General features: G+C 41.8%; 1 long non-coding RNA gene across 3 annotated transcripts in view; it reads right to left on the minus strand.

Annotated features, from left to right (window-relative positions):
- Positions 1–14,006, minus strand: part of LOC147142599 (uncharacterized) — a 124,465-nt gene extending 110,459 nt beyond the window's left edge. For all 3 annotated transcript variants that reach the window (XR_015088114.1, XR_015088113.1, XR_015088115.1), the window contains exon 1: positions 13,805–14,006. This is a non-coding gene — a long non-coding RNA (uncharacterized LOC147142599). The remainder of the gene's footprint in view (positions 1–13,804) is intronic.
- Positions 14,007–24,472: the final 10,466 nt, after the last annotated feature.

Here is a 24,472-nt window from a genome sequence, read left to right on the forward strand (position 1 = left end):
TAAACTGTTGCAAAAAACAGCTATGGAAAAGACAAATGTGACAAATTCTAAGTGAATACTCAAAGGTTGGCAGAGTAAAATCTTTTTTTCCAAATGATGACCTGTTTACTCTTTGTAGTCTCGTATAAAAAAGATTAAATTGGCCATTGGGCCTCAGTGAGACCATTTCGCCAGTGTCTTGCTGTGAGGATTATGCAAATGCCTGCTGCCTGTGTGGGAAAAATCAAGGAATTTCCGTCCCCTTGTACAATTTTAAGTGAATTTTTGCTTTGAGCCAGAAAGGAGTTTTTTTTTCACGTTTTCCTTTAGATATTCTTTTTTTTTTTTATCTCAATGCAAAAAAGATGGAGTCTAGCTGTGGAGGGAGGCCCTGCTCCATTTTAGGCAGAGTAGACAGTAATGCCGCATGAATAGATAAGAGTAGATGGTCCTCCTCCATCCACAGTTAAGTGCAATCTGAAAAGAGAGGCATCCATCAAGGCCCAATGACCTCCTGGGGAGACACGGAGGCAGCTGTGTCCTCATCTCTCTGGATGGCCAATCAACGACTGACAGCAAGGGTAACCCTTTTAGCACGTAAATCCCAAACTGTGTTGATAGTTATGTTCCTAATTTCCAAGGGCATCTCAAGTGAATGTTGTCCCACGCGGGTATTAAATGCCTGGTTTGCTTCAAGAGCTTTTACGGCCTCTCCGACTGCACTTTCCGTCCGAACGTTATTATCTCCTTCGTATTCTTTAACTATTTTGCGTAACTGTAATTTAGGCAGCACGTTATTGGCAATGTGTTCTATAATTATAGTCATTACGGTCATAAGTCATTGTGCATTTAGAAAGCCCATTTACAGAACCTACCGAACAAATATCTCTATAAATAAGTGCTAATGCACTTTCAATAGTAGCAGTTTGCATTATTACTGGGAACCTTTTTGACGTGTCAATTAATAACAGCCGCAATTGGCTGGCAACCAGTCCAGGGTGTACGCCGCCTCTCGCCCGAAATCAGTAAGGATTGGCTCTAGCTCACCCATGACCATAATAAGGATAAGTGGCATAGAACATGCACAGGAATTAATAACAGCCTGGTGTTGAAGTTGATTGCAGTCATTGCAAAACCCAGAAGTGCCGTTGTTGATTAGTCCCACTGCACCCACTACACTTTAAACTTTCTTTGAGACTTGTTCCAGGCAAACTTGCCAAATCTTTAGAAGAAGAAAAACCAGAGACACAATCTGGCTCGTGAGCAATATAACTCACTCTTGTGACATCTATTACATGCCCATCAAACATCAATGCGGTACCCTTTAAAACAAATTATTTCCAAGTCTGTGCCGGGTAAAAACTACTGAGATGTACTGTAAAGAATAGCTGTGCTTCCCTGCCCCTCTATGTTTTCGCTCATTATTTTGCAACCCAAAAGCAAAAGTGGGAAACCGGGAGCCTTCTCTCATTTCACCCATCCCCAATTAAAGCGTGTCCCCACACAGCCAAATGATTGCTTGACACTTGACAAAAAAAATACAGAGCTGGTTTTAGAGAAATAGTCAGATTAGAAAATAGAGGACATCAAACTATTTGGGTTTGAAAGCAACTCGTTTCATTAGCAGTGAAAACAAAAGTAAACACTTTGCAAAGTCATTAAGAGAAAGTGTAGTTTACTTTTCACGTGGTCTTTTAAAGTGAACTGACTTTCTAAAATGAATGATGATAAAGTGAAGCTGACAAGCACATCAAATGCATTTAAATAAACTGCTCAGTAAAATGAAGTGAAAACATCATCATCACATTGTTACGCAGTCACACATCAGTGATATCAACCATTCGAGTACGGAAGCAATAATGACTATGAATCGTCTGGTCTTGTGCAAAAGGGACAACTAACAAGGAATGGTATTCCACTTTATGCACGTAGACAACCCCCCAGCCCCCATACAAGAGTATGCTTTTTAATTCATTTCCTGGCTGTTTATGCTTTTTGCCATGCCCTTGAGGCAATGTCTGCAGCCCGCAAAGGTTTTGCAGGCAATGAAGCTGCTCCAAGATGGCAAATCCATACGCATTGGTCAGAAGCTTTGCTGTGTCTCCAAGCACAGTATCAGGAGGGTGAAAGAGGAACCAAGTGACAGGAATGTACACTAGGAAAGGCTGAGAGCCTCAGGGCCAATCTTGGACCATATGCTGCTGAAGCGGGATCGGGATTCCTCACAGTACGTCACAAACGCTCAGTCATCTGGCATGAGTGTGTCAACAGTTCCTGAGTGACAAGGGTTGCCGGGATTCGCTGGCCCACCCAATCCTCTTCTAGAATGCTATGTCTCGTTAGATCCACTGCCACACAATGGAGTCACAACTGTAACACCACTGAGCCAACTAATCTGTTAAACATTTATGTTCAAAGTCTTCATTCTACGTTGTTATGCATAAAGGAGCTTTCACACTGCACTTAGCACAGCACAGTGTGGTGTCGACCAACCCATTGATCGTGTTTGTGCATTTGCCCCAAATTTTTAAGTGTCGTTGTGGTCATAGATATTGCCAAGCTGCAGCCCCCTCTACATCCAAACCAGGAGAAAAAGGCACCAGGCTGTTAGGTCACTTTGCAACCATCATCAAATAATCGCCAATCTTGTGCCTTTCCGCGATCCCGACGCTATCCCGCGCCCTACCCCGGGGTGGGCACTGCAAAAAACAAGTGCAGCGGGTAAGCTCCCTTAAACAGCAACAATGAATTCATTTTGATCTTAAGCTACACAGCTGTGAAGTATGGTGTCTAAGAACAAGATCTAGCGATTACATTTACTTCTACACCCCGTGCTCAGATCATTTTTAAACTCACACTTTGAGCACAAGTACAAGCCTGATCTCATAAGCGGTTGGATCATACGTTCAGCTTCACAAAAAAGATGTTTATCTTATTCACAAATCTTATTAAAATAGTTTGCGCTAACCCTTTCAAAAACTATTTCAAAATAGAACTGTTTTGCTCCTGTTTTGCTCTTCTTGTGTTTTAGTGGGAATTACCTTTAGATCGAGAGATAGATAGCTAGATTAGTCCCTGGAGTTTGAACCCTAACCCTTGCCCTAGAATACCTTACAACTACAAGACTGGATCACAGTGCAGTTATCACCATATTTTTCGGCTTTTCAAATGGACACTGAAAAATATCTGTCAATTTTAATGTAAATTGGGAAGGCCATTCAATCTCGTTGGACCAGAGCAAGAGCAAGATACACGTCTCACATCACCCAGGGTTCGGGTTAGAGGCAGGCGGGGATTCAGTGCTGGGCTGCTCCCACTTCGCTCACTGTTACTGAATGGAATCCTGGTTGGTTTCTTTTCCCCCACTTGGTGATACGGTTACATTTGACGAGTCGTCTCATCTGAACCAAGGTCGGAGGTGAGTGGGCTGATGGCGGGTATCCCCCAGGTTGTGCAACCTCCAATGCAGGCTCACAGACAGAAGTTACCACAGGCCAGGGGCGAGCTTCACATAGCGAAGTTCGACCAGCGGCTGCTTCGGGGCGAGTAGCGGGCGAGCCTAGAGGGCCTGTGACCGTGTCATCCGCAAGCCTCTTCCAGATGGCAGGGTGATGCTCAGTTTCAATTATGTCAAAGTGTCCTGCAATTTAACGAGAAGATGCAAACCACACTAGGTAATGCTGAGATTCGTACGCTGAGCTGTGAGGCAGATGTTCTAACTAGTAACCACTCATCCGCCGTGCCCACTCTGTTCTCTTATCGGAAATCCACGTCTGTTAGAGAGGGTAACTTTTAAACAACTTTAGCCATTCTCCATTGTTTTGTATGTCTAGCAAGTAGATGCAGCTCATGGCAAGGACAATATACCATCATTCTCAATAATCATACATTATTTACACATACAAATTAGACGGTTTGTAATTGTATGTTACATATAAATGAATGCAGGAATTACTGCTGGATGACTAGGTCCATCGTATCCAGGCGCGAAGCAGTGTGGCATTAATGCAGCTTGGTATTTCAGTACCAACATTACTATGACAACCGCAGCAATGGATGTAATGATTTTCACAGCTATCTATTGCATTCTCCTCACCCATGCCAAACATCTCTAATAAATGTCAGTAGATCGCAACGATCCTGTTGCTCCATCTGCATTTTCAAGATGGATGTTTAGTGATGATTATGTTGTCAAGCTCTGCTTTGCATCTCCTAAAGTAAGGTTATGGGAGGGATGACAAAATGATAATGGCCGGCGCCTTAATTGGTTTGGATGTATTTGAGCAGATGGCCCTTCTTGAGAAAATGAAATCTGGTTACCTTGTTGTTGGTACAGAGGAGGGTGACAGTAATAGTAAAGAGTAAAAGTGTATCGATGAACAGACAACCAGAAAGGAAACCGTCTGAGACAGAAGAAAGATTGCTTGATCACCCTAAATAGATGTCGCATTAACAATACATATAGATGAAAACAACCACCGAGTGTTGACGTTCTGGGTGAAGTTTTGGGATTTCAATTTTGGTCAAATACAGATCTTCTGTTTTTGGTTGTGGTTGTGTGTGGGTTTTTTTTAAACACACTATGTTCGTGTGTTAACGTGGTAAAAACTGCTTGATCTGGACATAGATTGGTTGCTGCTAACTATCCACAGCTACAGCAAAAGCTGCCATGAGCACTGTTTGCATTCAGCCATTCCTGAGCATCAACCAGGTCTCCAAGAGCCGCCTGAGGAAATAAATATAACCAGTGTCCCTGGCCCAGTGAATATTGCGATTTAAAAGCTGCATTCAGCAAAGACTGCATGCTCACTCTTTCTCTATGTTGACCTTGTAGAATCTCTCCAAACTAGAAGTCTATGAAAAATAAATTGATGAAACCATAGCTACCGTTTTATTTGCCCCTGCTCCTCTCCAGTGAGGGCTGGGTTTTTTGTTTGTTGGTAAAAATACATAAATAAAAAAGGGAGATAATCTTGGGTCCTTGGGTAGACTACACCAGGTTAAACGACAATCAAAAACCAATAGCCACTCCCACTTTTGGAGCCCACCATGCTGGTGTCGAATAGTCAAACGTGATATATGTCTAAGATAACAAATTATTTTGGAATTATGTTTCTATCTGCTACAGGGGATGAGATATCAATTATTGTGGAGGTGTTGAATTTCTGGGAGAACCTCAGGTTTAAGAGGGTGACTCTAAAGTCGCCCTTAGGTTTTAGAGAGATGTTGAGCCAGGCGCTTTAGGCCTTAATGGCTTCAGCATCATTACAACCTCCATATCCGAAATCCTTGTAATATTGCTGTGAAAAGTTTGAAACGCTGAACAGGAGTACGCAAGAAAGGGAGGTAGACTGGACTTTTTTTGTGTGTGTGGAGGTCAGAACATTGTATATGTCGTTGAGCCCTTGCATGAAATAGTCCACAGCAACAGGCTGGCCTTCAGGCAGCTTTCTGCAAACAGAACACTGTTGTCGGTCCAAACCAGCCCACACACAAAGTACAGTTAACTTGTTGTCAAGTCGAAAGTTTCTGACAATGTACAGAAAGAAATGACCTTGCCTACGCACTCCAGTGCAAGTTTTTGTAATATAACTGGGCTTCTGTAAATGGAAAAGCACCAATACCAGGTAATCTAGAGCCTCATCAAATCAGGGAGGTACTGTGCAGGGCATTAGAATGTGGAGTGTAGGACAGTGGTCCAAAACTTCCGCCTACTCTGTCTGTGTAACTGGAAAAGGATGGTGCGATCAAAGCTGTGTTTTTGTTTAATTGTGTGTGCATGACCACAATAAGCTTTGAGGTGCTCCCCTTTCTACAATTCCAGCCTCAACCACTCAACACTTCTTTTTTTTCCCCCTTTAGAGGCACAAGGGTGACAAGATTCATAAATAGTGTGTTTGGACACAGAAGAGACAGATACAACACAGTTGCTTGATCAAGACAGGTGGCGTATATTGTAAACACCACGCCTGACTTCTCCGCAGTGCCAACAACACTCACAGGTGTTCTGGCCTGAATCTGCTTAAGGCTGCCAAAGTGACATTTTATATGGATTACCATAATCTGCTGCACAGGTGCTAATATACAATTACATTTGAGTAACAAATCAATAGCGAGGAGCAACAAGCACAGAAACACAGCAAAGGGCAGATAAACTCTTTTATCTCAGTAGGCAGTGCAGCCGCCCCTACTGCGAGAATGTAATGTCAACATGAGCGGAGAGCAGAAACCAATTTAGATGTTATTCCCACGACAGCAAGAGGGTACGACTGTCCAGAGCATTGCTGTTTTGTATTACCTTCCTCACCTTGTTTTTCCTTAAGCCATTATACCAAATGTGTGTGGTGTCTTTCTCAAGACACTGGCCATTGATCTACATTGGCATTGGAGGACTTCTGCCTGAGCCCATCAAAACTATTTATTTATTTGTCGTGGCACACCAGAGTGCCACTCGACAGGAAGATGACACAAAAAGGTCAAAGACTTGTTAGTTATGATGCATGGCTGAGATATTGTTCCAGGCACTTCAAATTCACAAAGTCATGAGAACATTTGGCAGCAATAGTCAGCCACCTCTGGCTTTCTTGTTTTCGTTCATCTTTTTTCACAGCAGTTGTCATTTTGGATATGTATGGGGGTGTACATACAATGTGGACATTTTCACCAGTGGTGGGTTAGGCTTTCTGAAGAACCAGTTGAGCATTCCTATTTACTCACTTTATTTTGGAGTTAGCACATACAGGAGTGGTAATAACGCATCGTAGACCAGACTCTACTTTCACCTTTTTTCTTTGGACTCCATTTATGGAGTGACCCCAGTGTTGAGACTGTGACATCGCATATCCTCCTTTATAGGTAAAAACAGATATCAATAGCTTCTACCTTACAAATGAAAATGTTTTTCTTTTGGTGCTCCGTTTAAAAGGTCTTATACCACTTTTTTTATACAATCGTTTCTGTCCTTTCATTGAGTTTGCAAGATCATTGGAGTTGGAAATTAGCAGGATGCTCTTTTTTTCCTCTTTTTGCCATTTTGAGCCGATTGACCGGTTGGTCGATTGGCCTAAAAACACCAAATAAACAGAATATCACCAAATAAAAACAAGCAAAAAAAAAAAAAAAAGCTCGAAACTGTCTGAAAAGGTTTACCCAAACTTACTTTGTTGCCTTAGATAACACAGGTAGGGGCTTTACAAAAGACGTGTACGATAACAAAAACGCAGGTTCGAGAGGCGTGCACTTGACGAGCACCTGAGTAAAAAACAGATCTTTGAAAGAATAAGTAGATATGACACGCTCCCTCCGAGCTGCATGCTTAGAGCGATGCTAAGCTAATGTCTGTGATGTGCATTACCTTTGATGGCCAATTACCTTCACCTAAAGTTTGATTGACGGACTAATTGAAAGTCAACCCCCCCAAAGTCACACCCAGCATGGAGCTGCCAACTGAGATGGCCAAAACAACAACTATGACACGCCACAATTTGTTTTCTCTTATGTTACCAGCTTAGCCTTAGCAGAGGCCTGCTTTCTTCTGAGTGACAGTCTGGTTTATATGGCCATTGCAGAATTTTTACAACAACTCCAGTGATTACTTTGACATGGTTAAGGGTAAAGAAAATAATGATCAATGTTAGTCTACATTATGAGAAGGGTCTGAGGAATAGAACCCAATCGGCCTATATGTTCACAGTGTTGTTATAGCTGTATTCAGCATTTTGTATTGCTTGATATCAGAAAAATGTACACAGTTTTTCAATGCTCTAGTCTATAGATCATATTTGTCCACCAATCTTCCTCAAAACATTGTGAAATAATAACTGCATCGATTTGGAATTACAGTATTATTTACTGTAATAAATAAATGGCTAAAGGCGCTTTGATCATCCATCAAATGTCTCTCCTAACTTTCATAGGCGAGATTGAAATTACTGTAAAAATCCTCATTTGAAAAAAAAAAAGAAAAATTCTCGATATCAATCCAAGATCTCTATTGATTCAGAATGGGTTTGTTGGGTTAAAAATGGCCATGCCAATTAGTACTTTTTCTCAGTGCTGTGTCAGTTGGAAGGGCGTGTTTGTTTTTTCTCCTCACTGATGCTAACACATTTCTAGTGTTGCCTTTCCTCACACTTTACTTTAATAATCCCCACCAGTAGGTAGCCCAAAATATGTAACAATTTTGCACACCATTGACTTCCGTAAAGGTCAAGGTGTATCGACTCTGACTGACTGACTTAATATCGAACTGCTTACGGCATGAATACAAATATCCCTCAGGGAATGCATTCTATTATAAAATACACCCACATTGAACAACTGTGTTTGAATAACACTATGTACTTTATGTAGTACCCATGGAAGTGGTCTTTGTGTTGGATATTAAGTGCATTTGAAAGAAACATTTATATATTTATTTCTCTTTGAAAGGTTCTCCAGGTGAGAAATTGTGATGCTTTTATACAACATGCTGCAGGCTCATGCAGGGGACAGGTCTCATGCCACTGCTCTCATTTCACATATCACTGCTCGTGCATTTTTCCACAAGCGCTCAGAGCAAAACTATTTAAACTCGCTCACCATGTGAAAACCTCGGTAAATGAATGTCTAGACTGTGTCATCGATTAAACTGCACATAGCTTCTTCTACGATTCATACGCAGGGCTCGTGCGCTCAGCCTGAAAAAAAAACAACAACAACAAAAAATAAAAGGCTGTTCTGAATTTGAGCACCTGCTGAATTGCTTTGTCTATACAAACAGGAGATATTGAAAAAAGGGGTCATTCGGTGTTGGCGATTGCCCTAATGAGTGATCAAAGGGATGGAAACATGGGAAAATGGCTTATGATGTCAAAATGTTCACCTATTTATACGGCGTTTAATTAAAGCTTAGCATAAATTTCCAACTATATTTTTTTCCTATTTGGGGTCCCAGGTGAGCCGGAGCCCATTGGAATATTTGTAATATTTGAGACAAAAAAATCACACTTACTGTATATTCACACTTGTGGGCAAGACAGTGTTAAGCTAACATGCATTTTTTTTTTTTTTTTTGGATTGAAGGTCACAGACAATAATCACCTACTATAAATATAAATGCTTTTTAAATGATGTAACGAGTTACAATTTACTCAATTTTATGTTAAAGTGGTTTGCACGAAATGAAATCATCTGGATCCAGATACATCTTTAAGTGCAGTAAGTAATCCAGATGATTCTGTTGTGTGCATGCAGGCTCTTGACAAAATAACAGCGGGTGAATTCACCACACCATTTCTTTCAGTGAAGGTAAATAAAAACTGTAATGAGAAATGTACTACAATTTATTTTCTGTGGTTAGAATTGTGAATGTCCCCGATAAGGGTTCAACCATCTTCAAATGTCACCTTGAGCGAAATCTAAAATCCAATCAGTTGACAAGCTTACCTGAAAGCCCACCTCAGGCTTTATTGCATTAATCACACTCGATGATACTAAATGAAATCCATTTAAACACCCCCGGTTGCACAAATAATTTGCGTAGCCAGGTTGAAAAAGTTGAGAGTCAAAGGCTGCATAATTAGACGGGACAATTTTGAAACCTCATACAAGATGTAATTAAGGAAATTAATAAGGTGTCAGCCCCCTTTCACTGGGTGCCCCTACTGATGATTAATCACAGCCTGGGCTAATTTGATTTGTGGCAAGGAAAGGGATGACTTGCTAAGTCAGTTAGGAGAACCCAACTCGACAGCATATGACATTGATAAAACGTGAAGAGCGGTGGTCCTGAGGAACAAACATCCACTTGGAATCCGTACCGACTGCGATCTACACTGTTGAATAGTGTAACACACGATTTCCACAAATCCAATGACATCGAATCAATGATTTGACTCCGGGCATGCGTTTGTGTCATTGTCACTTCTTGTCAAAGTTATCATTATCAAAATACAGTACGTACCGGTACATTATATCGGAAAGATCTATTGAGTGAATATTACGAATTTTGAAAAGTGAAAGGTATCAGGAGTATCTGGGACACAATTCTATTCAAATGATGTCTGCTTTTTACCATCTTGATGTCACATCATTTCAGTTTGTTTTGAGTCCTGAACAAATCTGGTGTTTTCTCAACTTGGAAGAAAATAAATCACACACTCATTCTTTCGTTTTCATTTCCAAGTCTGCTTCAGTAAATGTGTCTGGACTTAAAAGTGGACCTCCGGCAGCCCATTTCAAAAGTACTGATGGAGAAAGGGAGAAAGATTGTTTGATAAATATCTGGTGCTCTAATTTTTGTGTCTTAGTCTTGGATGTGTCAAAATAAAAAAAAAATATGAATGCCACGTTGGGAACGGGTATGACATCAAGTCGTGCACTTGGCCGTCCCTTGCATCCACCAGTCCATCAGTTATTGACGCCGGAAAATTGCGAGGATGACTCAGATTCATCTGAATCTGACAAAGAAAATGTCGAGTTGAATTGGAGAGGTGGGCCAAGACCGTCACGGCTCCGCCTCTTGTCAAGTATGATTACGTGCGTTGGTTGTCATGGCACCTTGACAAATAGCTTCCGCGAGCTATCATCAAATTTGCTTTAATACAACCAGTGGAACCAAAAAGCGTGTTTGGATGCAATTTTTCTTGATCAACCATATATATTTTTCCTTCTGACCACCAACTTTAATCTCCGTCCTATGATGTACTGCACACCTACTTCGGTCATGAATTCATGAAATAATTGCAGGTTATGAAAAGGTTAGGGGCATTCCAGTATTGATTAGACATGATGTGCAATGTAAGAGAAACTGGATGAGGGGAAACTGGGAAGGGAAGCTGGTTAAAAAACTAAATTAAAAAAAAAAAAACTGAACTCACCTCACATAAGAGTTTTGTTGTTGATATATTTCCATGTTTAGAATTTCAGTCCGTCCCATAGTTAATAAAAAATCTTATCATTTTTGTCACCCTGAAGTACTGCTTCTCCGTCTCACTCCTTTGCGTCAAAGATTCGAATGTTGCTCGGCAACGTAACATCCTGCATGATGGCCAGCATGCCGCTCCTCATAATGATCACGAAGGGTTCATCAAGGATGCTGTGCAGACACATGGGACAGTTTGCAGCTTTTTTTTTTTTTCAACATGCGGTGTGACCGACCTCTGGATGCATCATTCTGATTTGGTGACTCAACAAATGCAGGCGAGCGGGATGCAGCCTTTTATGCTCGGCTATCTGCAACGCTTCTATACGGACCAACTGAGACCTTGGACAGCATAAAACCTGGCTGTATGAGCATTCTTAAGTGTGGCACTGGAAAAAGTTATGTTTTTGTTTTGTTTTTTTTTAATAGCAAGATTAGGCAATCATTTTACAGTTCATTTGTTCTGTGGTCTAAAGTATAATATTTTTTGCTGGCGCCTATTAGAGGACAAACCTGTAGGGCCTTGTGTCAGATACCCTTGTCATGTAACACCTGAAGACAGTCAAAGGTCAGACGGTACAGAAACAGAAGGGCCACAGATGGCGCTGCAGCAATTGGCCTTGCTCGGCCTGGGGCACAATAGACGTGTAGGTAGGCCCAATCACGCCAGTATCTCGCCCCCCCCGAAGGGCCAGATGGGCTTATTAACACGCGCAGCACATGCGGGCCCCACGAATCGTTGTGAACGCACATCCTCGCGTGCAATTCACACAGTTCTGCACACACTTGCGAGTCAACCACGCGGCACACATAAACGCTCATTCATACTTGTTGACGCTCGGCGAGGTCAAAGCCAACGTGCGAAACGCAACTTTGTTGTACATTATTTTTAATGTATTAAGAAAAAGCATATTGTCTTGTTGCAATTGCCAGGCCCTCTTCCTAACACCGTGCATGAAATCAGAATATTGCCAACATTAGGACCAATGTAGTCATTTTTACTCGTCTCTTTTTTGGAAAAAAAAAATTGTTATGAGAGGGGTCGGAAAAGTCGCTAATTATAGGCTAATTGTTACCAAGTTGGCAATACTGCAGACACCATGTAGCTCTTTCTCACTCCCGCACTTCTACTAGAGTCCACAGATGTGCACATAAAATAACAGCACAACTTTCAAAACTAAAGCAGTACATATTTTACTTGGACTAGTCCACTATAAGGGCCGGTCACAGACTGTTGTGGCCCCCAGGCTGTACTTTGCCTAGGTCTGATTTAGAGTCCTTAGCTAACCCAAACATTGACGTGCTGACTTACTCTGCCACAACCCTGCTTATTCCAGATTCCAATAAGTGAAAAATTCAAGTTTAAAAAAAAATAAAAAATAAAAAAAAAATCAACATTGATCATAGCCAAAAGGATCAAAATAACCCCAAAGCCAAATCATGAACCCTTTGAGGGCTTGATTCATGTTTAAAACCACCCAAGTGGTAAAATGTAATCAGTAGCGCATGCGCCTGTACGAATTCTCCACAACAGTGTCTGGACATGCTCCCGATGATATGGTTGGTCTCCTGGGAGATCTCCTTCGCTAGATTGTGGCCGCCTCGCTAATGAACTCTCCTTTCTCGGGTAGACGAACAGGTGAAAATGATTCTTTAGCATTACCTATCTTCCTATCTGCAGGTTGCACGGGACTTGTACTTATTTCATTATGTTTCCAGTGTACCATACCGACCGATTTAAAACATGCATCCGTGCCATTCTTTGATTTGGGGTAGCAACCACAGTGGCAAAATAAGAAAGCAGACCACTGACCATCTGTTTTGTGAAAAATATTTGTTCTCAAACAAAGCTAGTAATTAAAAAAGAAAGCCAAACGAGCATGTTGGATGATTCCCATCACTGCCCTTTCTTTCCTCTGACATTTTTATCTTCTTTGTTAAGATTCTCAGCAGACTTTTTGGAGCATGGGACCAGAACATCTTGAGAAGAAAATTCTAAAACGAATGCAAAAGTTAGTTGCCTTCCCACCGACGGCAAAATACAATGCAGCAAACAGGCGCAACAGCTGCGAACACATCTGTCGCAAACAAATCATTTTCGGCAGGTTCCTTAGCAAAGTGGTGCTTTCTGAGTGATTATCGGGCTGTAAAAGCAGTGGTCGGGCTTGAAATGACTGATCCGCCAGTCTATCCGACAAAACTGACATGGAGCGAGGCCCAGAATGGCTTTTTGAACTTTTGTCTGGACCGCGTCCGTCAACTGCATTCATCATTAGCAGAGGGCTTTCGCTGTAAACCGGCCACATCATTACCAAGTCTAATTGGGTCCAAGGTCTCACTTCAGACAAACGCTCGCAGCACACTCACACACACACACACACACACACACACACACACAAGGGCATATTTACAAACAAGAACACACTGTTTGTCAGCGCTGCTAATGGGTTGGCGATGAGATTGCGTTTGCCACCCGGCATAATCATTCATTTACTGCAGTTTATGTTTCATGGTGACAAATGTGGGGAGGTTTGATCAAAATTGATCAAAACTGTCCCTTTGCTGAGCTAGTTATTCTCAAAGTGTGGTACAAGTAGCACAGGTCTCTCTTTAGTGGTATGGGAATGAATCACCGAACGAAATACATGTAAAATGTACAATATTTAGAAGAGGAAACACATAGGAAAAACTATGTTGTTGTTTTTTTTTAATCCAGTAGAGTCCTATTTTTGTTTTACTTTAAGTACAGAGCATTTTTTGAATGCAGTTAAGTTTTGAGGGTATTTTTTTAAAATACAAAACATTTGCACTTGTCTGCATCTGTTTAACTGAGTTTGAGACATTTTTTTTTCAATACATTTCAATGTTCCTAAAAGTCAAAGGGCATGTACCTCTCAGCAAAGCGTCACAGCATTGACTCACCATTTGTTTGTTCAGGCGAGGAGGTCAGGAGTCAAGTTGTGCTTGCGTCCCAATAATCCTTCCGAATAATGTTTCCAAATAATGCCTCCGAATGTCCGAAAGATGCTTTCAGATCATGCTTTGAAAAAAACACATCTAACCGAGAGGCCTGCTTGCATGACTTAAGGCGGCCATCTTGCTTTTAACCCTTGACCCCATCAAGGAGAGCACACGCCTCGAAATGCAGTAGTCATACCTCGCCATTGAGGGGCATACTAAACAAAAATGACTTCAACAACAGAACTCAACGACAACAAAGGGTACAACTTCTAGATTCATTAACGTCAACTATGACGAATCGATTTACTTTTTATTCCACGGACAAAAATAAGTGATTTACAAAAAAAATACAACCGCTTTCAGAGAAAGTGGCTCCAACAAACTTTGTTTGTTTGTTTGTTTCAAATCATAAGGACACCGTCTATTGAACTTTGTGCAGTCCATTTCTTAGTTAATCATGATTGAAGTCGTATTTCGTTTTCCTGTATTTAAGCACAATGTTCAAACTGTGCATAATTACAATGGCTTCAAATTGTAAATTGACTGTCTAGGAGTAAAACCTTTCTCTTGTTTTTAGCAAACACTTAGAGCTTCATTACTGTATTTTCATGTTGGTCATGATGGTGGTATTTGAAGAACTCATTATTTTTTCGAGGTGGTACTGGGTGTAAAGAGTTTGAGAACCACTGGTTTACATGAAATAATTTTTTTAAAACGACACCATTATTGCTTCCATGCCAACGCTGAAAACAATGAGATGCAAACAAAACTTTATTAAATTCCCACAGCTGGTGCGTTTTGTTACAAAGCTCAAAAACAATGACGTTGTGATGTTGTTTAAAATGTCAATAAAAGCAGAATGCAATGAACTGCAAATTCTTTTCAAACTGCATTCAATTCAATACACTACAAAACAGGCAAGACAAAATATTTCATGTTGAAACCGATGAACATTATTGTGGAGTTTTTCTTTTTTTTTTTTTGGGAGTTGTTTGTTTTTGCAAATATTCTCTCGTTTTGAATTTGACTCCTGCAACAAAGTTAACTGGGACAGGGGCAAGGGGAGACTCAGAAAGGGTTACCCTAAGCTACACCCCAATCATTGGAAACAGGAGAGTGTCATGGTTGCGTATAAAAAGAGCAACACACAGTTGTTCACATTCCACAGGTCTCGGCTAGCAAGTGACGATTTGAAGAGCAGAGCCATTAAGAGACAGAATAACGCTGGGGTGTTTGGTTTGTGGGAGGTTTCTGTTGAGAGGCATTTTTGTATGATTTGCAAAAGGAAGAGGTCAAAGGTGCTTGTGAGAGCATTTATGTAGAGTATCTAAGAGTGTTTTGGTAGTGTCCATAAGAGGAATTCCGTCGCGCCTATAAGAGCATTTCACTAGTGTGTGAAAGTGGCCTTTCCGTTTAAGCGGGAGCCCTTCTGGATGTTCAATTGAAAACACACCTTTTAGTCCGCTTGTTTGACAGTGAGTCAGATTTGTTTCCAGTGACGCGGTTAGGTTTGCTGGCCTGAGTATTGCCACACTCATTTTAGAGATGATGTGGTTTCCCGGTGCCGTTTCTACATGGAAAAAGAACAACAACTAAAAAAAAAACAAAAAACAATATGTTCCCATTTTTGCTAGGTCAGTGTGCACCTCTGAGATGCGCATCAAATGTTTCAAAGTATGTGATCGTGAATTCATAGCAATTATTGACCCCTTTTAGTAATCATTGCAAATCACCTGTCAATTGAACAAAATTGCCGTTGTCTAGCCGCAGCAGCGACCAAAAAAAGAAGTTTGAGTTGCAGGCTAACACTGGTGGTATTGCAGTAGATCTCGCTGACAGAAGCCCGTTTAAAATCAGAGGCGGACCAGCCTATAGGCGGGTTCTAATTTTTTTACCCCACCCAAAAAAAGGCGAATGAAGGATACCCACGCTGCAGATGGATGACGTATAATGAATGCTCAATTTTTATTAAAATGCCCAGCTCTGTTAATATGAGTGCAAATGTGAGGTGACCGCCGCCTTGACAATTACATTTCTCTCAGTTTGAATAAAGTGCCCATCTGTCTGGCGGATAACAGTATCTGCTCTAGTGATCTCTATCCATCTATTGAAGGCGATTTTTTTCTACTTGTACCAGTCACACACAACAAAAGTGCCCTCAATTGTTTTTATTTTGTCAAACCGGCTCTCACCGTGGTGACCCTAGCATTTGGTGAGGTGACAGTTACTCTGTAAATGATTCGCTTTTGGGGTCATGACAACGGATGCCATCGAGGAGCTAACATGGATGAAGCAGCAGGTTGGAGTGCAGCACGCGGCGGTGCGTTAGTGGGATTCCTGCACATCACAGTGTGACGCTCCGACAGCCCCGCGGCAGTGTTCACTCTCTTAGCGGGGAGTCCGATCTATCAGTTCAAGCAGGTGGCAGTGTGAAAACAGCCAGTTGGTCTGAGACAGGTCTTGGCTGCATGACATCTCGGACTTCATCAGAGGGGAAAGCCTGGGAAATGAGCTGAGGCACGGCTGATGAGCGGCGCCATGTCCTGATAAGTGCTGACAGCCTGTTGACATGACTGCTGCGACACTCAAAGTAGCGGCGAGGGACTCTCAGCCAAAAGGACTGGACGAGGGTTGGACGACTGCTCGCGAAGGAAAAAAAAAAATGAACCTAAAATGCGATCAGATGAAATACGGTCAAAATGAATCGCCACAAATTTTCCCCAAATTCCTGATGGCCACATGTGAACAGGGGTGTCGCACCAAAATCAGCCCCATCGACGAACACGGGCTGCGCTGAAATCACAATCGAAAAATAGAGAGAATAATATTAGGTTACTTACTAGTCAAGAAGAGGCCCCCCCCCCCCGTGCCACTATTGTCGATGGGGGCGTGGCGGGCGGCTGCTGACAGATATTGAACCGATCGGGAAAAGAAATTGTAAGGTGTCAACCAGGCGGACCCCACAAATAAAAATCGATGCCCCTGAGCGTAAATGGCCAGGAGGCCAAAGTGAGCTGCGCCAGGCTCCACCCTAATGAAGACACGCGGTAAAGAAAAGGGCTGGATGATTTTCGATAACCTGCAATGGACTTGCTTATATCAAGAAGGAGCAAGCGATAGAAGCGCTGACTGGGGAAAATGTTTATGTAATATTTGTGGAGTAGAAAACATCATCAATATGCCCTTCTTAAGAGACGGGAAGAGTAAAACACGTTGTGGAGCTTGATAGTGGCCCAACCCCTTCCATCGGACATATTTATTCTTCTCCCTACTTCTTTCCCTGTCTCATGTAATAGACAATATGTCATGCAATGGATATAATTGTAATAATGCAATTTGGTTTGGAGGCGGATTGAGAGAATAATTGGAGTCAACCCCAGCGAAGTGACAGGCTAATGATTTAGCATGGCCAGTGGCTATTGTGAGAAGCGGGCGCTTTCAACGCTACTGAGCTAATTTCCTCTGATGATGGTCTTTGCGCGTTGTCCCCGTCCGCGTCAGCACAAAGGAGTGCGGACATGAGGCGGACAACCAGATGATGTAACCCACCCACCCGATGCCAAACAAACACATGTCTCTTGTCAGGGGAAAAGGCCACCCACTATTCTCTCTTACCTCAGGCACAAAAGGAGCAAAACGTCCAAAAGAGGCCTCATGCGTTCGGAAACATCAGCTCAGCGGGGAACTAAGAAAAAAGGTCGCCAAGAGGAGGGGGAGCATTTGCATAGCCGGCGCCATCAAATAATTGCGAAGTGACACAGAAGACCGTAACTCTGAATCGTAGTGAGGAGCGAATGAGGAAGTTGTGAAGCGGGAATTTTCCTGCCGCCGTATCCGCCGTGTATGCAATATGCAGGTGACATGTTTGTGATGTTTTCCTTAAAAGACGCATTTGCATTTGAATGGAGCACGGTCCAAACACTCGCACGGCGGCAGCAATAAAATAACAAGGCAGCAGCGTTTTCACGGTGACCATTGCAGAGAATGGCCGCAATTTGATATCAGATCCCCCTGATGATTTATTCATTATTCTGTCATTCTCATGCGTCGTGCTTTCATGTGCCTGTATGTGGAACTGAAGTGAGTCGGACGACGAATGTACATCTTGTCTACATTTCTGTATTTCTTATCATCTCAAACTCTGCACACCCAGAGAAAATGATCGTATTTTTCAGACCAAGTTGCACCCGTCAAAAATGCATCACGGAGAAGAAAAAAAACATAAAAGTCACTGTTGCATTTTACTAAAAACCAAGTCGGAGAAGTGTAGAGCTCGGACTGACGCCTGAAATTCCTCTTCTCTAATTACTTTAACGGACCAAAACAAGTTCTGTTTGGACTCGAAACGTCCGCTTGTAACTATAAAAATGTTTAGCTGAAGTAGTATCGCATTGTGGTCGATTATTTCGCCTTTTGGTGCTGTAAATTGTAAACCCCTGTTGCGGCGGATGCCGCGTGCTAAAAAAAAAAAGTGACGGTAATGCACCAAAGGTTTTTGCCAAACCACTAAAAGAAAGTAGAATAAGAAATGAAGAAATGGCAGGAGAAGAAATAGAAGTAGTTATGGCAACCAATGTGTGACGTATGACCACAATGTGATGTGGAATTCGAGCTAAGGAAAGCCATTTTAAACTAAAAAAGAAAAAAAACATTTCCGTAGTTAGCAACTGAAGTTTCAAATCCAATCGCAACTCTTTCGCTGCCGTCAACACCATTAGGCAATTTGGATTTCTGGTGACAAGCAGAGTTCTACTTTTAATATACAGTATAAGCCACACCTGAGTATAAGTCATAGGACATGCCAAACTATGGGGGAAAAAAAGTGTGCCTTATGCCTGAAAAGGTGAGACCAATAGTTATCACTTCCGGATCCATTAGTATCGATTGTACAATGCAGGACTGAAATGGACTCCTACTATTCACCTATTTGTAACAGTGCGCGGCCTAATTTCACACAAGAAAAAGTAGAATTAAAGTTACACGGGAACTGCGGCACGTGAGCATGGACTCATCAGGGCATGACAATGTAGGGCTATAAAAAAAAAAAAATTTAAAAAAAGATGCGCAAAGGTTGGGGCCATAAAAGTCCATTTTTCTCAGGCCTTACTCCCTCACTCTCATGCTGAATCGATGCTCCAAAATCCCCCAAAGACAGATCCTCTTACATCTTATTAATTATTCAGGCTGCCTCTTTTGTACAGCCATTCCTGTTTACAAGCGCTGCCTGGCCAATTGTAACTGTTAGCGTGCCTGCTGAGCCTCCATCACAACACGTTGATTACAGAGTGATTTAGCCGTATTCTGCCATGCCGCCCCTCCTCCGCACCGCTCGCTCCTCGTCTGATGGGGGATCTGTCACGCTGCCGCGGAGGCAACCGCGGAGGCCGACGGATGACAATGGAGCGCAGCGAGAGAAGCCAAAAAAGCCTTGTTGTCAGGGCTGAGGTCTGGCGACATTTTGGGCTGGGCAATGGCTGTCTGCCCGCAGCAGATGTGCAACTATACTTTGGACCCTCAGTTGGCACGGAGCGCACAAAAAGACATCACTTTGTTTGCAAAATTTTTCTGTTTGGCTCATTCACTGCCAAATATTTTCAGACCCTCTTCTACCCTAACGTTTGAAAACTTTTGAAAAAAATATAAATAAGTTCCTGGTCTTGAATGGCTCGACTGTGAAAAGACGTGTAAATTCATCAATGGCAGTGAATGAGTTAATATCGAGTGTAAGCTTAGGGTGTCGATCTGTAGTTATTGAGATGTTTGGACACAAGCAGTCAAACATGCAACATTTCTGGTTGTTTTGTCCTCTGGTTATCTTTCTTGCAGTTGTGTACCTCCAACTTTGTGGTAGCAATTCGGGGGAGAAGGCCCTCTTCCGTCCCAGCGTGAAAGCAAGAGACTTTCAATTAATTTTGGATCAGTTTGATGTGGAAAAACATGTGACCAAGACTCTCATCTAACATGTCCTATTGAATGAATGGACAGAAAATTCCACGCAGAGTAAGGTTATTATAATGAACTAATAGTTAGCGATTGAACTATCGAAACAACTAAAGTTGAAATAGAAAAAAAAAAAATGTTAACTAAACAAAATAATCTTGTGTTTATAAAACTAACTAAAATTAATTATAATCATGGGGGAAATATCCTTTGTTTTTGTCTTTTTCAATAAATCATACACACTCTTTCGTCGTTCATTGTAAAGGTATTTATTTCGGTATTGCTGTACATCTGTCCAGAAGGAGGAAGGTGTTGGCTTCATAACACAATGCTTAATGTTGCACTCAACAAAAACTAACACTAAAACTAATAAAAACACTAAACTCAGCATTTGGGGGGGGGGGGGGGGGGAAACCCCAAAATGCATAAAAACTACCAAACCTGTTCTAAAACGAATTGAAACTACTTGAATTTCAAAAACCAAAAGTCAAAATGAAATTAAAAACAAGCTAAAATGAAAAAAAAAAAAAAAAAATCCCAAACTATCATAACCCTGATCCAGGCTAGCGTGAAATAATCACCACACGCTGGCGCTCCCTCGAGCCTTGTGTCCACATGCACGAGAGGCACAAAGAGCAAGTGATAAAGCCGCAAGCAATTTGTCATACTGTTGAGAGAATGTATGTAATCTTCTTCTTCTTCTACGTACCATCCACTCCGAGAAGAAGCGCATGTGTATTGTAATCTAATATCATCTATGCCTCTGTGCATTCAGCATTTTTTTTTTTTGGGTGATATGAAATAGGTTTACCTATATGTATGAAACGCTTGCGGGGTTCTCGAACCTGCCCGCGCAGCAAACACCCAAGCTACGTTTGGGATGTAAAGTGCAGGTGCCCGACACCGAGGACGATAACAGCTTGTTAATATGCATCGGTGTAGCTGGCGTATTCTCCACGCAAACGCCCGTGCGCTGCAGGGCTTCCCTTTATCAGTCGTGTTCACATTGGCACTGACACAGGCATTGCCAAGACTGCCAGGCTATGGCCGTGTTAATGTAGCCAGTTAGTATAACAAAGACTCCGGTCAATAGAGCCTCCAGTGGCTAATTGCTTGGGAGAGATAAGTGAGTTTGACGACACAGCAAGGACGGGGCTTGGCGAGGGGAAGCTGCTCGGAGGAAGATGTTAATGAATCCCTTTTCACTCCGCCATCAATATCAGCCCTTCGCAGGCCTCCTGCAAAATTAATATTAACGACACCTCTGATTGTTTTCCCTCTTTTATTTTTTTGCGCTCGGTCTCATTGAATTTTAATGGGCTTTGTTGTTGGCGTTTTTGTCACATTGGGTACAAGCGTGAGAGTGCGGCTGATGCAATGAATCCTCCCAACTTCACCTGACGACTTTCAACGGGAGCGAATAGATTCGCATGGCCGCTATCCCATTACAGGAACCGCACTTGAGCGCAGAATGAAGGGGCTGACTGAATTATGCTCTTGAGTGAGTTGAATGATGATAAAAGCTGCGAATACAATTAAATTTGGTTTAGATAATGTGTTTTTCTGAGCCTTAGTGTGTTCCCGTCTGAGCATACGTGACTGCGCCGCGCGGTGCTTGGGGCTTTAATAGCGGCACAAATTAGCTTGGTATATTGTATAATAAGACGGGCGAGTAGACGCTCCGATTATATCTGCTCTCGACTTGTCTTCTCGGACTATTCTCACAAAAGGTATTAGGACACCGAGCCATTGCACCTACCGGAAGTGAAAATGGAAAACAACGTAATTGGTCTCCCCTTTGCTGTTAGAACAGCTTCCACGTTTCTGGTAAGACTTTCATCGAGATGGTTGAGTGTGCCAGTCGGCGTTTTTTTGCACATTCATCCAGAAGAACGTTTGCAAAGTCAGAGGTCACCAATGTCGGACAATCTGTTCTCATTTGTCACAAAGGTGTTGGATGGGGTAGAGGTCACCAATTCTGAATCCTGCTGTAGATGGGAAAAAAAATGCAACGCGTTGCTGTAGAGATGTCCCGAGAGCCCTTTTGGGAGGTGTTGTTGGTGTTATTGGATCCCCATTAGCACTTGCAATCTACAAGAGCTAATCTTCCTGGGGTCCACATAAGTGAAAGGCAAAGCAGTACAAAATATGTAAGAGTTAATAAGTATACAGTATTAGACATAAAATAATGATACAATAATAATAATAATGATAATAAAGTAATATTTAAAAAAATATATATATTCCTCACATACCCATATGTCACCCCACACCAAGCTGTGTGTTAGGGAAATGAACCCCAACATTCCTTTATTTTTCCATTAGGCATTTTTTTTACTTTTCTGTGAATGGAGATCGTTTTGACATTGTTGGTTATTTTTACATGTGAAACTTTTGACAAACCCAAAGGTTGTCGTTTAAAAGGGGACATTTGATGTAAAATTGCTTCTCCAACCATCAAGTTTGAAACTCCATGACCGAGTCATTGTCTTGCTGTCGCCCTATTTATGCGGGAGCTTGGTGATGAAGTGCTGCCTATCCGAGTGAAAAAGCAATTGAATCTATATGGTGGGTTACGGTTAAATTAGCAAGTGCCGGAATTGCGTAAGCGCCTTTTATTTGCAATCCGGACACGGAGGGCTGAACAACTCCTGCTTTGGGAGGAGTTTGACAGTCTCCATTAACAGCGCGAAATGTTTCCAGACTTGTTGCTTATTAAAAAAAAACAACAACAACAACAAACGTCACAAAAATCTAAAGACAAAAATTATCCCCTAGCTTCATTGCATGCCCAAGTTTTGACAGCGGTCATCATGGTATCAAAAGCTACACTTGGCATTTAAGACAGAAGCAGCCCCAAAATCCGTACTGACGTGCAGGTGACAAATGGATGTCCAGTGACGATTTATCCTTTGTGTACTTAATGGAAAAAAACATCAAAGATCTTTTATCACCGCTAAATTCTGACAAAATAATAATATCACTCATTTGAGCAGACCCAAAGATTGAGGGGCAAATAAGGATCCATCCCATCTTGCTGTTTGTGATTTCATTCAGCTGTTCTGCGCGTTTGGTGTGATTTATGTTGACTCGCAGGCCCAGAGATGACCATTTTTCATCGAGGAGATTCATTATCTCCATCCAAATTGGACGAATGTGGAGGCGTTGAGTGTGACAATGCACGCGCTCCTCTCTTCGAAGGCTTAGCTCATAAATAAAGTCTTACATGAAATCATCCTCTCCTGCCCTTTCTTTCAATCACTTACCTCTGCGCGGCTTTGATTTTGTTGACGTTATTGCCCATTTTTACTGATTTTATTTTGTCGTATCCATTCTCATCAGCATGTTATTGCGCCATCATGTTGACCACGCTGTGTGTTTACTTGTGTGAGTTCAGGCGTCTGGCTCACGCCATATGCCAAACCATGAACATAAAAGCCACCGGTCTGTTTGTTTTGAGTAAATAACGTATTTTTCACAATGTCTGCAACCACATCTCAAACGGCGATTACACTTTTAGTACAATTTAATGCACTTGATCGCAAAATGGGGTTTAAGGGTGAATGCGCTAATATGATATGCCATGAGGCCGATTCATGAGTGCGGTGTTGTTCTTCCTCACGAAAATTGGCAAAACGGGGAAGATGTGCGTCCCTTCCGCTGCCGTATTGGCAATCCTGCACGCACGTATGGATGGTGAAGATTTTCCTGACCTTCGGGTCGATTGCTAAAATCGTTCTCTGACACGATCTGTGTCTTTAAGACGCGAAGCCGAGGTTGCATCGCCATACACGAGCCAGCGGGGAGCAGTGCAAATTGTTCTCAAATATTGATTTTGCTGCAGAGAGCGTGTAGGACGACGCGAACGAGACGCCGAGCTCATCCACCGAGCATCAAACCTCTGGGGGAGAGTAACGGAGAAGGAAAGCGAGATAGAGAAGGTATAGAAAGGAAACAAGAGTCCTTGTAGAGTTCGATCGGAAGCATTTAGCTTTTTAATCCATTGTTGTTTAGCTGTGAGATTTTGTGAGAAGAAAAGTTGGATGAAATCAAAATTTCAGCATTGTAAGAAAACACCTTGCATTTATTGAGGCTAAAAGAGTCATTTAAGTTGGAAAAAAAATGGAATTCATTTTTGACAATGACAAAAGTGGCAGTTAGCACAATAAAGCAAGCAAGTTTAATCAAAACAATTTGCTGAGCTGTTACCTTTAATAAGTTGCGAGACAATACAAGGGACTCTTTATTTCTTTGTTGAAAATGCAGGAAAGCCACTTTGATCATTCACAAAACTCAAAATAAATTTTGGGATTGTCCAAATTAAAATCTTACTGAATTGTGTCCTTGAAACTTTGAGTTGACTCAACTTCTTTTTTTTCTTTCTTTTTTTTTTTTTTTTTACAATGAAGGCAACGAACTTCAATAGAATTTCGAGTTTGGCAATTTAACTCAATGTTTGATGTTTTGCTCTTGTGAAAGTTGGCTTTTGCACATTTCACAACAAACAACAAAGAAATAAGAATTTACAGAATCTTGTATTGAACCCCAACTTAAGGAGAAGTCAACCCCAAAATGTTAGTAATATGTTCTATGCAGCTGACTGATATTTACTGAATATGAGTTAAGTCCATCCCGTTTTTGTCCATCTCAAGGGGGCGGCCAATTTGTCACTTGCTGTCAAAATGACAT

Source organism: Filicampus tigris, chromosome 9 (genome assembly GCF_054856515.1).
Source record: "Filicampus tigris isolate MCC_2025a chromosome 9, RoL_Ftig_1.0, whole genome shotgun sequence".
NCBI classification, from domain to species: Eukaryota; Metazoa; Chordata; class Actinopteri; order Syngnathiformes; family Syngnathidae; genus Filicampus; species Filicampus tigris.